Below are 13,943 nucleotides of genomic sequence, written 5' to 3'. Positions count from 1 at the left end.
AGTGATAAGAAGAGTGACTGGTACAGCCACATAATAGTCCCTAAAAGTTATGATTATCAATACCCAGAGGGACAAACAGTTATCCTAAGCATCAGACCCTGCAGATCCCAGGTCACTAGACACTCATTCTGCCTAAGTTTCATCCTTGAACCCTTGAAGAGGAGAAGGGGTTGCAGCCCCCTCCCCATTACACACACACACACACACACACACACACACACACACACGCACACACACACACACACACACACACACACACACACCATCTGGAGACGTGTTTTCTCTGGGGAAGAAAATCAAAAGGCCACATTTAAGTGTAGGGAGAGGATCCAGGGAGGGGACTCACCTGATGGCTTCTACTCCAGTTTAATCATTTCGTTACTAATTAATGGGGTCATTACTGCATTTCAAAGAGAAAGAACTATGATTAAAGGTTAATGCCATTGGTGCAATGCATCCCACCTGAAATTACATTATAAAAATGTCCAGAGTGTTTAATTGAACCTATAAGTAACAGTGTAATTACACTCAATGTATGTGCCTCTGCATCTATTTGCTCCTCTTTGAGGTGCAGAGAGCCCACGTGGGCCAGTTAAAGGAGAGCAGAGTGATTTTCTAAAACTCCTTCCCCATCACTCTAGTCTCCATTGTTATGTCCACACCCCCAGGGGATAGGTGACCTGTCACCATACATCTGCACTTTCCCTTCTTCAATGTAACATGTTTGTGTGTGTGTGTGGGTGGGGTGTATGTCTCTGTGAGTGTGTGAGTGAGTGTGTGTGAGAGTGTGCATGTGTGTGAGAGTGTGTGTGTCTGTCTGTGTGTGTATGTAGCGTGTATATATGCTCCTGTATGCTGGAGCCAGGGGACCACATGGCTGACTCCTCAGATGCTGTACATCTCGTTTTATTGACAAGGTTTCTTGCTGGCCTGGAGCTTGCTCATTCAGCTAGGCTGCCTGACTGGTCAGCAAGACCCAGGGACCAGCCTGTTTTTACTTCAGTGCTGGAACAAGTCCACACAACAGCACCTGGCTGTTCTCCACAGTTCTGGGGATTGAACTCAGGTCCTCCATGCCTCCCTTGCCAGCTGAGCCGCCTCGTCCACAGCAGCATAACAGGTTATAATGTCAATATAAAGCCTCTGCTGGACTCTGGGCACTCACTAGCACATGCCAGGGCAATGGCTATGCCCAGATGGCTCTTAGGTCCCTTCGGCAATCTGTCCCACCATCCCTAGGGTGCAGACTGTTAATTAAAAACACTAAAATCCCCATTATTTTCGTTACCATTTGAAGCAGCCCAAGCTGCAAGGAAATGCACGTCTCACTGCCACTTTCCCGACAATACCACAATGAGAATGAGTGGGAGGGGTCAGTCTTGGTTTAAAAGGAGGAGGAGGCATTTCAAGAGAAGGAACAGTGTTTGCAAATGAGAGGGTGTCATGAAAGAATAACATGAGTTTGGAGAACAAGAGTCCCTTGGCAAGATGGGCATGACCAAGCACAGGCAGCTGCAGCTTCCTCAGCCCCTCATCCACTCCCCCCCCCCCGCTGGGTTTAGCCACTGTACTGGCCTCACATGTTCACCTCCAAATGTAACTGGCTGCACCCAGTTACTTTGGGTTATTTAAAGACTTTTTTTTTCCATGCCAGCATTTTTTTTCTTGATAATAGCCACTCTGATTGGGGTAACATGGCATATCAAACTAGTTTTAATTTGCATTCCCTTAATGGCTAAGGACATTGAACATTTTAAAACAATAAATGTAAAAGATAAAACAAAACCATCACATAGAAGTTAGACAAGGAAAATCAACAGAAGGAAAAGAGCCCCAAGAGAAGGCACAAGAATGAGATCCACTCATTCACACACTCAGGAGTCCCATAAAAATACTAAATTGAAAGCCATACTATATACTCAGAGGACCTGGTACAGACCTGTGCAGGCCTGTGCTTGCTGCTGCAGTCTCTGAGTTCATATGAGATCTGGGCAGTTGATTTTAGAGGGCTTTATACTGGTGTCCTCCATCCCCTCTGAGTCCCATACTCCTGCCTCCTCTTCTGTGGGGTTCTCTGAGCTCTGAGGGGAGAGATTTGTTGGAGGCATCACATTTAGACTGGTGTGTTCCAAGGTCTGTCTGTCTCTGAAATGTCTGGCTGTGGTCTCTGTATTTGTTCCCAACTGCTTCAGGAGAAAGCCTCTCTGATGATGGTTGAATGTTTATGAATATAACATATCATTAGTCATTTATTATTATTATTATTATTATTATTATTATTATTATACTAGCAATATTTGGTTTTGCCCTAGGTCTCTGGGCTATCTAGTCTCTGGTTCTTGGTCACCCAATCAGTGCCAGGTATGGACTCCATCTTTAAGTCAAATTAGACATTGGCTGGTTATTCCCACAAGCTTTATGCCACCATTACCCTAGCATATTTTGCAGGCAAGACAGACCGTAGGTCAAAGGTTTTGTGGCTGGGTTAGTGTTTATGTTTCCCTTTTGGTAGCCTGCCGAAAACCTTCCCATACCAAAGACACTAGAGTGTTAAGGTGAAGGTTCTATGTAGGTGCCAGTTTGACCAACCTCTCAATAAATTGTGTAGGTGTTGTCTTCAGCAATGCGGCCTTGCTGTCAGTTGGTGGAGAGCAACCTATTATCTTGGCAGCCAGCTGAGTTGTTTGGGGGTTTCCATGGGACCCCTTTGGCCATCAACTGGAACCCAGTCCCAGTACTGGGAGTTTCATTTGAAGACTCCGTTGGGATCCCTTCATAAATTTTAGGAAGTTTCTACTGCACTAGGTTTCCATAAACCCTTCAAATACCCCTCAGTTCTAGCTGTCTCTCCTCTCCCTCCCACCCCCAATCCCATTTCCCCTTCCCACTCTCATATCTTCCCCCTGCTCCAGTCCACCCATAAAATATATTCTATTTTCCCCTCCAATGATGATCCATGCTTCACCCCAGACCTTTCCTCTATAACTAACTTCTCTGGGTCTATGGAGTATAGCTTAGTTATCACTTATTAATGGCTAATATCCACATATAAGTGAATACATACCATATTTATCTTTCTGGGGCTGGGTTAACTCACTCAGGATGATTTTTTTCCTAGTTCCATCCATATGCCTGCAAATTTCATGGTGTCATTTTTTTAACAGCTGAATAATACTCCATTGTGTAAATGTACCACATTTTGTGTAGCCTTTCTTCTGTTGAGGGACATCTAGGTTGTTTCCAATTTCTGGCTATTATGAATAGAGCAGAAATGAACATGACTGAGCAAGTATCCTTGTGGTAGGGTGGAGCATTCTTTGGGTGTATGCCCAAGAGTGGTATTGCTGGATCTTGAGGTAGATACAGATTCTGAGGAACCACCATATTGATCTCCATAGTGGGTGTACAAGTTTGTACTCCCACCAGAAATGGAAGAGCATTCTTCTCCCTTATTCCACATCCTCACCAGCCTTAGCTGTCACTTATGTTATTGATCTTAGCCATTCTGACTTGTGTCAGATGGAATCTCAAAGTAGTTTTGATTTGCACTTCCCTGATGGCTAAGGATGTTGAATATTTCTTTAAGAGCTTATCAGCCATTTGAGTTTCCTCTATTGATAATTCTCTGTTTAGATCTGTAACCCAATTTTAATTGGGTTATTTGTTCTCCTGATATCTAGTATCTTAAGTTCTTTATGTATTTTGTTTATTAGTCTTCTATTGGATATGGATAAAAAAATCATTTCCCATTCTGTAGGATGCTACTTTGTCCAAATGATAGTGTCCTTTACCTTACAGCTTTTCAGTTTCATGAGACCCTGTTTATTAATTGTTGATCTTAGTGTATGTGCTAACAGTATTCTGTTCAGAAAGTGTTTTCCTGTGCCAATGAGTTCAGGATTTTATTTTACTTTATTTTCTATCAGGTTCAGTGTATCTGGCTTTATGTTGAGGTCTTTGATCCATTTGGAGTTGAGTTTTGTGCAGGGTGATAGGTATGAATATATTTGGATTCATCTACATGCAGCTGTCCAGTTTGACCAGCACCATTCATTAAAAATGCTCTTTTTTCTAGTGTGTGTTTCTGGCTTTTTTAAATAAAAAATTAGGTTTTCATAGGTGTGTGGATTTATATCTGGATCTTCAATTTGATTCCATTGACCAACATGTCTGTTTTTGTGCCAGTACCATAATGTTTTTATTACAATAGCTCTGTAGTACAACTTGAAATTAGGAATGGGTGAGACCTCTAGCAGTTTTTATTTATTTTTGAATTCAGAATTGTATTAGCTAAGTAGGGTTTTTTTGTATTTTTATATGATGCTGAGAATTGTCATTTTAAGATCTTTGAAAATTGTGTTGGAATTGTGATGAGGATTGCATTGAATCTGTAGATTGCTTTTGGTAAGATGGCCATTTTAACTTTATTAATCCTACTGGTTCATGAGCATTGAAGATCTCTCCATCTTCTGATATCTTCTTCAATTTCTTTCTTTAAAGACTTGAAATTTTCATCCATACAAGTCTTTCACTTGCTTGGTTAGAGTTACTCCAAGATATTTATATAATTTGAAACTATTGTGAAAGGTATTGTTTGTCTGATTTCTTTCTCAGTCCATTTGTCATTTGTATATCGAGGGCTACTGGTTTTTATGAGTTAATTTTGTATCCAGCTACTTTGCTAACAGTGTTTATCAGCTGTAAGAATTCCCTGGTGGAATTTTTAGGGTAACTTATGTATACCATCATATCACCTGCAAATGAAGGTAACTCTGGCTTCTTCCTTTCCAGTTTGTATCCCCTTGATCTCCTTCAGTTGTCTTATTGTTCTAGTTAAGACTTTAAGTACCATACTGAATAGGTATGGAGAGAGTAGACAACCTTGTCTTATTCCCAGTTTTAATGGAATTTCAGTACACCGCCTTTATTATGTTTAGGTATGTCTCTCGTGTCTCTAATCTCTCCAGGGCTTTTATCATGAAGGGATGTTGGATTTTTGTCAAAGGCCTTTTCTACATCTAATGAGATGATCAGGTTTTTACTTCTTTCATTTTGTTTATACGGTAGATTATATTTATTGATTTTCATTATTGAACCATGAGTTTATAAGTTTTCTATTGTTTCTCTTCTTGGATATTCAGCTTTAATCCATGGTGGTCAGATAGGATGCAGGGAGTTATTTCAATTTTCTTGTATCTGTTGAGACTTGTTTTGTGTCCAGGCATGTGGTCAATTTTGGGGAAAGTTTCATGAGGTGCAGAGAAGAAGGTGTATTCTTTTGTGTTATGGCAAAATGTCCTGTAAATATCTGTTGAGGTTCTTTTGGTTTATAACCTCTGTTAGCTCCAGCATTTCTCTGTTTAGTTATTGTCCAGATGTCCTGTCTATTGGCTAGAGTGGAGTATCAAAGTCTCCATTATCAGTGTGTGAGGGTCAATATGAGATTTAAAGTGTAGTAGTGTTTCTTCTAAAACGTGTGTTCTTTTGTTTGGGGCATAGTTATTAAGGATTGAAATGTCTTCTTGGTGGACTTTTCCTTTGTGTATGTAGTGTCCTTCTCTATCTCTTCTGATTAATTTTGGTCTGAAGTCTGTTTTTTCAGGCTAACCCAGCTTGCTTGTTAGGTCCATTTGTTTGAAATATCTTTTTCCAACCCTTCACCCTGAGGTAATGTCCATCCTTGAAGTTGAGGTGTATTTCTTGGATGCAGCAGAAGGATGGATCTTGTTTTCACATACATTCTGTTCTGTTAGTCTATGTCTTTTTTTGCAGGGGGAGTGGGGAGATTGAGCCCATTGATATTCAGAGATACCAATGACCAATGATTGTTGATTCCTGTAATTTCGTGTTGTAGTTACTGGTGGTGGTAGTGGTAGCAACAGAGTGGTGTGTGTGTGTGTGTGTGTGTGTGTGTGTGTGTGTGTGTGTGTGTGTGTGTTTCTCTTCTTTTGAGCTTATTTGTTCCCTGTGTTTTCATGGTTGTAGTTAATGTCCTTAGGTTAGAGTTTTCCTTGCAGCACCTTCTATAAGGCTGGATTTGTAGATAGATATTGTTTAAATTTGGCTTTATCATGGAATATCTTGTTTTCTCCATGTATGATAATTGAAAGTTTTGCTGGGTGTAGTAGTTTGGGCTGGCATCTGTGGTTTCTTAGAGTCTGTAGCTAATTCATTCAGGCTCTTCTGGTTTTTAGAGTCTCCACTGAGAAGTCAGGTATAATTCTAATAAGTCTGCCTTTATACATTACTTGGTTTTTTCCCCTTGCAGCTTTTAACATTCTTTCTTTGTTCTGTACATTAAATGTTCTGATTATTACATACCCAGAGGACTTTCTTTTCTGGCCCAATCTATTTGCTGTTCTTCATGCTTCTTGTATCTTTATAGGGATCTCATTCTTTAGGTTAGAAAATTTTCTTCTATGATTTTGCTGAAGATATTTTCTGGTCCTTTGGGCTGCATTTCTTTTCTAAATTTCTATTGTTCTTAGATTTGGTCTTTTCACAATGCCACAGATTTTCTGGATGTTTTGTGCCAGGAGTTTTTATATTTAACATTTTCTTTGACTGGTGTATCCATTTCTTCTATTGTAACTTTGATGCCTGAGATTCTCTCTTCCATCTCTTGAATTCTGTTGGTGAAACTCTCCTCTGTAGTTCCTGTTTCAAATTCCTAAATCTTTTATTTCCAGAATTCCCTCAGTTTGGGTTTTCTTTGTTGATTCTATCTTAGGTCTTGAACAGTTTTATTCATTTTGTACTGTTTCTTTGTGTTTTCTTGGATTTTTTTCAGAAATTTGTTCATTTCCTCTTTAAGGACCTCTATCATCTTGGTATAGCTGGTTTTAAGGTCTTTTTCTTGTGCTTCTGCTGTGTTGGAATATTCAGGGCCTGCTGTGGTAGGACAGCTGGGTTCTAGTGGAGACATTTTGCCCTGGCTGCTGTTGGTTGTGTTCTTATGCTCATGTCTGGGCATCTGGGATTCAGATGATTATAGTCTAGTGCTGGTTTCTGGGTTTGTCTTTTTTGAATGGATGTTTTGTTCCTTGGTTTCTGTTTCCTCTCTGAATTTTTGAGAGTGTGATGGCTGTGTGTTGCCTGGTATGAAGTTTTCTGTGGCCCTGCTTCCCTGGCCTGCTCAGCTGGTGTGTTCCCAGGGAATGCCTGCTGCTGGTTTTGGATGCTAGGATAATGGCATGCATTGGGGGAAGGAAGGTTGGAGAAGATCCTTTTGGTCCTTTGGGGCTGGGATCAGAAAGGAAAGGGAGACTGCATTGGGTGTTCAGCTCCAAAGCTGGGGGTGAGACCGGGAGATGGGATCTGGAGGAGCAGAAGGAGAGGTGAAGACCTTCAGGCAACCTATCCATTTCCCTGGCAGGAGTGGCCTTTGGGTGAGCCTTCTGGGGATGGAGGCTGGGAGAAAGCCTACAGATGTTTTAAAGATTTATGTGTTTTGTGTGATTAAGTGTGGCAGCATGGATGTGTGGGTTCATGCAGATCTGTGGAAAGGTGGAAAGAAGACTCAGAGGCACCTTAAGAATGAATCTAGCCTTTCTCAGCTGCAGGAACATCCAGCCTCTAAGGACTGAAGCACTTTCCCTTCACCCAGGGCATTTTTATTTTTTTCTCTATTTCAGTTTAGCCAGTTGATTTCCATATGCTCAAAACAACCTGAAAGAAGCACCCAAAGATACAATGCCAAATGCAAATTCCTCAATTTATCAGGTACCACGGGTTTTCTGCCCCCCCATCAAGTTTTGCATAGGCCTTTGATCCTTGGGAGACTCTGAGACAAGATTCACATAGGGCAATAATAAAAACAAAAGGTATGAGTTAAACAAAGGCTGGATTAGGGCTAGGTGCTACTCTCTGGAGCCAAGCCAGGAGTAGCTCAGCAGGAATGCAGCCACAATTTTGTATTATTTTGTAGCTGTGTGTGTGTGTGTGTGTGTGTGTGTGTGTGTGTGTGTGTGTGTGTGGTTATGTGCATGTTAGTACAATGCTAGCAGAGTCCAGAAGAGACCTGGAGCTGGAGTTACAGGCAACTGTGAGCCAGTCAGCGAGGGTCCTGAGAACCTAGCCTCAGTACATTCTTGGGTACTGAGCCATTTCTCCAGCCCCCTGTTCAAAGATTGTTAGTGATTCTAAGACCAACAGACAAAACCATGTAAGTTTTTCCTGCCCCTTCACTCCCTGTGCACACAGGTGAATCCGCCCTGCAAAGCACACTGTCTGCTTAGTGCCTAGCTTAAAAGCAATGCCTACCTCAGGCAGGGCTGAAGCTGTTCTCTTGCCCAAGCATCCATCCTCTGCCATTCAGTACTGTGGGCAGGGAAATCGGCTTGACTCAAGACTTCAGGACTGACCATTTAACAGCTTTGACTTGGAGAATGAAGGTAAAGATGGTATACCAGATCACAGGCCTCAAGAAACTGTGTGTGTTCTAGACAGTTCTGTACAACCTGTACTGTCACCTATAGAATGCCACCAGGGTACCTGCTAGCTCCATGAGAAGAATGGGAGACACTGGGGCATGGGTGGCAGCTGAGCAGCTGAGCCCAGCCCTGGAGCCCAGCATAGGACAAAGCAGTTTGCTTATCACTGGCTCCATTTGTGACATGCTCAATGCATGCTTGTTATCATAGCAGTGCATCACTGACCCTGTTTTGATGACATTTATTTTATTGTGTATGTGTGTATGCATGTGCACACGTGCCATGACATGTGTGAGATAGAGGACAACTTCATAGAATTGGTCCTCACCTTCCACATGTGGATTCTGGGGATCAAATTCAGGCTGTTATGCTTGGCAAGCTCCTTTACCCACTGAACCGTCACTGGGCCCTGTTGTCTCTGTGGCTGGCTGGGTTCTCTTATGCCACTATTGTGACAATGGGTCATTGGCCCATTTGCTTTCTCATGATTAATAAAACAGATTCCTAAAAGGGTGTGTATGTGTGTGAGCATCAAGGCCTCTGTGTTTTACTGAAAAGATCATGGAAATGAAACGTTGCTGTGGGATGGTCTGTATGTCAAGTGTGTTGCTGATTGGTCAATAAATAAATCACTGATTGGTCAGTGGCCAGGCAGAAAGTATAGGCGGGACAAGGAGGAGAATAAAGCTGGGAAGTGGAAGGTTGAGAGAGAGACACTGCCAGCCGCCACGATGACAAACAGCATGTGAAGACGCCGGTAAGCCATGAGCCACGTGGCAAGGTATAGATTTATAGAAATGGATTAATTTAAGCTGTAAGAACAGTTAGCAAGAAGCCTGCCACGGCCATACAGTTTGTAACCAATATAAGTCTCTGTGTTTACTTGGTTGGGTCTGAGCGCCTGTGGGACTGGCAGGTGACAAAGATTTGTCCTGACTGTGGGCCAGGCAGGAAAACTCTAGCTACAAAACGTAGGCACCCACGTCCCGGTGTTCAGTTTTCTGTTAGCTCTGTGACCTGGGTCGCTCACTTATTTCCTGTGCCGTTTTTCAAATCCTGACTAATAAACATTTTTCTATCAGTTCCACAATTTTGTACAGATAATCTTGCAAGAAGGGTGGGTCTGGCAGCACAGGCCTCGTAATCTCCAGTTCCTCAAGAGGCTGAGGCAGGAGGATTGCCAAGTTCAAGGCTTGAACTAAGCAATCATTGAGAGCCTGTCTCAAAGGTTAAAGGAGGGCTGGGGATAGATATGGCTCAGTGGTAGAGCACTTGCCTAGCATGTGCAGGGCCCTGGGTTCAAACCTCAGTGTGGCCACTCCATGTGTGTATGCATGCTCGTGTGTGTCTGTGTGTGTGTGAGCATGTGCATGGGGGTGAGGGTGGGGTGTATAAGTGCAGCTTATACAGCTAGCCACAGATGCTGTGTGTTCATGATTGCAAGGGTCATATTGTGCCCAAAAGATGGTGTTTCATAGTCCTTCCAACTCATACAGTCCTTCCTTCCTTCCTTCCTTCCTTCCTTCCTTCCTTCCTTCCTTCCTTCCTTCCTTCCTTCCTTCCTTTACTTTTAGGGGAGAGTACAAATGCAGTTCCCCACTACCACAAATCATGCAGTCTAGTTTCCTGCTTTTGCAGAAATTGCAGGAGTCAGCACACCCAGAGTATAATGGACAAGTCATGCCCTGGGAAAACCACCTTCATGATCATGGTCTCTCCCTGCCAGGTAAGTACACAGGCTCTTATGGTCTTTCTGGCCCCACTTCTGCGATGTGTGTAGGACTTGGTAGGGGTGTTATGGATACCCTGTAGGTCAGAGCACTCAGTGGGCACTTCTCAGCATGCTGACCAGCTGTGGGTTTCTGTATTAACTGTCACCCTCTGAGAAAAGCTTTCTGGGGGCTGGTGAAATGGCTCAGCAGTTGCTGTTTTCATAAAGGACCACGGTTCGATTCCCAGCTCCTATCAGGTGGCTCACAACTGCCTGTAACTCCAGCTCCAGGGGATCTGATGCCCTCCTCTGGCCTCCCTGGGAACTACACACACAAAAAAAATATAAATAAAAAATAAACTTTTAAAAAAAGTTTCTCTGATCAAAGATGAAACACACATCGAGAGGCAGTTTGGCTGCATGTCTGTCTAGCAAAAGCAATCTGGTCAAAGATGTCTTTGAGAAGTCAATGCAATCTTTGTAGTTATAAATTATTAGCTGTATATTCTTGTCCATCTTAAATGAGAGTTCCTTTAAAAACAGCTAGCCTAGGATGACTTGGTGTGGTCATTTCTTTTGGTAGATGAATCTGAGAGTTTAGACTCATGTCTGCCCCTAGCTCCTCTTTGCCTCCATCTACATATGTCCTCACAGAGAACTCTAGAATATTGAAACAGGAATGTTTCCCCTATGCAACCAAGAATCTCTCCCCCCCCCCCCCCCAAATAGTGGTTTTGTTGGGGCATTTGTCCTTATTCTAAACTTGGTCAGCTGGCCCCATTCCCAGCCAGTCTTCCTGGGCAGCAGTACCCCCGAGGCCCTGTGGGAGGCATAGGCAGCCTCTCTAGCTCACTGGGCCTTCACATCCCTTCGCAATGAGCACTTTGGTGTGTTGGCCAACAATCCCCCAATTTCACCCTTGAGCTCCTCTGCTCCTCTCTGGTGGATGCCATCTGCTCCTGGTGATTTATCTACATTTAGTTTGTCAATTAAGTAGAAAATCACTCTCACATCTACTGCCATTTGAGTTTGTATCTACCCTGTCGGTCCCCAGAACAGTCTGGAAGCAGGACCTTTATAGCATCACATACAAATGCAGAACCTGAGCTTTTTGAGGAACCTCATCCTCTATATCAGATTCACTGACTAAGGAACAACGAGAGAGCACCTGCTGTGTGCCTTCCAGAATATTCTTAACAAGGAAGGCTAAGGTGGGGAGACAGGAAAGAACGGTGGAAATGACTGAAGAGCAGTATGGAGAGGGAGCTAGGGGGTGAGCAGTTTGTAGGAGAGCCTTGAAACAGTGAATGGAAGAGTGAGAAACTCGGAGGAAGTTGAAGGAAGAACTGCAAACAGGTGTCCTGAGTCTCAGATGTCCTTAGTCTTTCTGTGTTGTTCTTCCTCACGCTCATCTTGGAGAGCGGCAGAGCAGGTACAGGTGACACTGCATGGGCTTGTTCTGTCCTGAGGTCATCATTGCCCTCAAGACAGGCATCTGTGGACCGGCCAGGGTCTTCTCTCTAGTCCAGTGGTTCTCAGCCTTCCTGACGCTGCGACCCTCTAACACGGCTCCTCATGTTGTGGTGACCCCCAGCCATAAAGTTATTTCTTTGCTACTTCATAGCTGTAAGGTTGCTGCTGTTGTGAATCATAATATAAATGTTGGATATGCAGAATATCTGATATGCGACCCCTGTGGGGGCCTCAACTCACAGTTGAGAACCACTGCTCTAGAGTCTGTATCTCAGAGGGACAGCGGAGACCACTGGACCCTTGTAAGAGGAAAATAAGAGATCTGGACAGAGCCAGGGATCTGGAGCAGGGGAGTGAGAAGGAAGGGGTTTGGGGAAAATGGCACATAGGGAGGTGTTAGGAGTTAAATAGACATCTCACGGGGGCTGGAGAGGTGGCTCTGGTGACAAAGTGCCTGCTTTACAGCCACCCAGCCCAAGGACCTGGGTTCAATCCCCAGGCCCCCGTGGTGGATGCAGTGTACTGACTTCACAAGTTGTCTTCTGAACTCCACATGTGCACCACTATGTGCGCGCACGTGCGCGCGCGCACACACACACACACACACACAAGCACATACACATAACATAAATAAAATGTACTTTGTTTCTTACAATCAGCTGTGATGACCTACGCCTGTGATTTTAGTGCTGGGCAGGTGGACACAGGAGGGGACCCCTGGGGCTCAATGGCCAGTCAGCATAGGTGACTCCCAGGTTCAGCGACAGACCCTGTCTCAAAAAATAAGGTGGAAAAAGATTGTGGAAAATACCTGACATTAACCTTTGGCCTCCATATGTACATGCATGTGCACACATGCACGCGCGCGCACACACATGCATGCGTGCACATAGGTATATACATGAATACATTTATGTAGAGACACGTGAAAATAGGAAACAAAAACTGAAGCATTTGCCTGTTTCCAGGACTTCGGATGTCATCATGTCTGTCTATCCTGGCATTGCCGTGAGAAGGCAGGACTGCTGTGCCCTGGCACAGATCTATGGGAGTACAGTGGCCCTGGGATGAGACTCCAGCTCAAAGCAGCAGAGGCCAGGGTGAAGTGCTGGGGCCTGTGGCAAGTTCCAATGCTGTTTGAGACATTTGCTGCATACGCCCCTGAGGGAAAATTAACTCATTCCAGCCTTATGGATAGGCTTGTTAGGTGTCTTCGGGAGTGCCTGCCTAAAGCATGGTAGAAATCCCTGCTCTGTTGAAATTCTGGGCTCTCTACATACTTGCTTTTAGACACCAAATGTGAGCCAGAGAAACCCCACTGCTTCCAGCAAGTTTTCTGAGCCAGCTCTCCTTGTAGAGGCACGGAATGACACTGGTGGCTTCCTCTGACAGCCTGGCCCAACAATGGAGACAGCTTAGAGCAGAGGCTCAAGTGGGCACTTGGAAGGATCAGCAAACAGGACATAATATGTGTTTACAACCCCAGAACTGCCCCACTGGACATACAACATTATTAGGAAATAAACCTCAGCTGCAAGCCATGTACATTTCAGGACCATTTATTACAGCAACGTAGTATAACTCATACTGACTGATACATTTGTGAGTGCTCCTGAAGTGAGACAAATCAGGAAAAGTCAAGGCCAAGAAGTAAGCTGTACAGAGGGTTTTGAGCCAAATAGGATAACTCATGGAAGGATTTGAATAGCTAAGAGACCGGGGCTGGAAATTGCAATGAGAATAGATAGGCCTTACTGATGGACCCAAAGGTCTCTGAAGCCAAGTCCCATTCCTCTGTGCTTCAGTTTTCTCCTTTATAAAATGAAGATAATAAATCAGCACCTGGTTATAGGGCTGTTTCTAGGTCTGAATGAATTGCCCAGGCACATTATCCACTTATGCTGAGCACAGCACCACGGCCACAGTAGATAGATCCTCGGGATGCATTAGACACCTCCATTCTTTCTAACTCTCCTACCCTGCAGAAATCAGACTGAGTTCTCCAGAGGGTTCAGTGCTCGCTGGAGACCCTCACCCCTGACTGACAGCAAAGGAGCTTCCTGCAGCCAGCCAGGGAGAAGACAGGTTCTGAGAGCCAGGAGTGTGGGTGGCCAATGACAGGCATTTAATTCACATTTAAGCCAAAACAGTTGTTAGTAAATTAAACATTGATTGTAAATGAGCCTCCAGTTAAGATTCACTAATTACACCACCAACTCAATTGTCATGCAATTTATATACAATTACCCCAGAACAAATATTTAATTACTTTCCCCTTAATACGTTGAACTAATATTGTTCATCAAGCTGGTAGATGGGAATGTGGA

General features: G+C 43.8%; 1 non-coding gene across 1 annotated transcript; it reads right to left on the bottom strand.

Moving 5' to 3' along the window:
• Positions 1–10,003: 10,003 nt before the first annotated feature.
• LOC128115102 (U1 spliceosomal RNA) lies at positions 10,004–10,166 on the bottom strand. The gene has a single exon (XR_008219997.1). It is a non-coding gene; the product is annotated as a U1 spliceosomal RNA (small nuclear RNA).
• Between the last annotated feature and the right edge of the window lie 3,777 nt (positions 10,167–13,943).

This window comes from Peromyscus californicus, unplaced genomic scaffold (assembly GCF_007827085.1).
Source record: "Peromyscus californicus insignis strain IS unplaced genomic scaffold, ASM782708v3 Scaffold_19__1_contigs__length_69161282, whole genome shotgun sequence".
Taxonomy (NCBI): Eukaryota; Metazoa; Chordata; class Mammalia; order Rodentia; family Cricetidae; genus Peromyscus; species Peromyscus californicus.
Note: the sequence above shows the minus strand (reverse complement) of the source record. Positions and strands in the feature narration are given on the sequence as shown.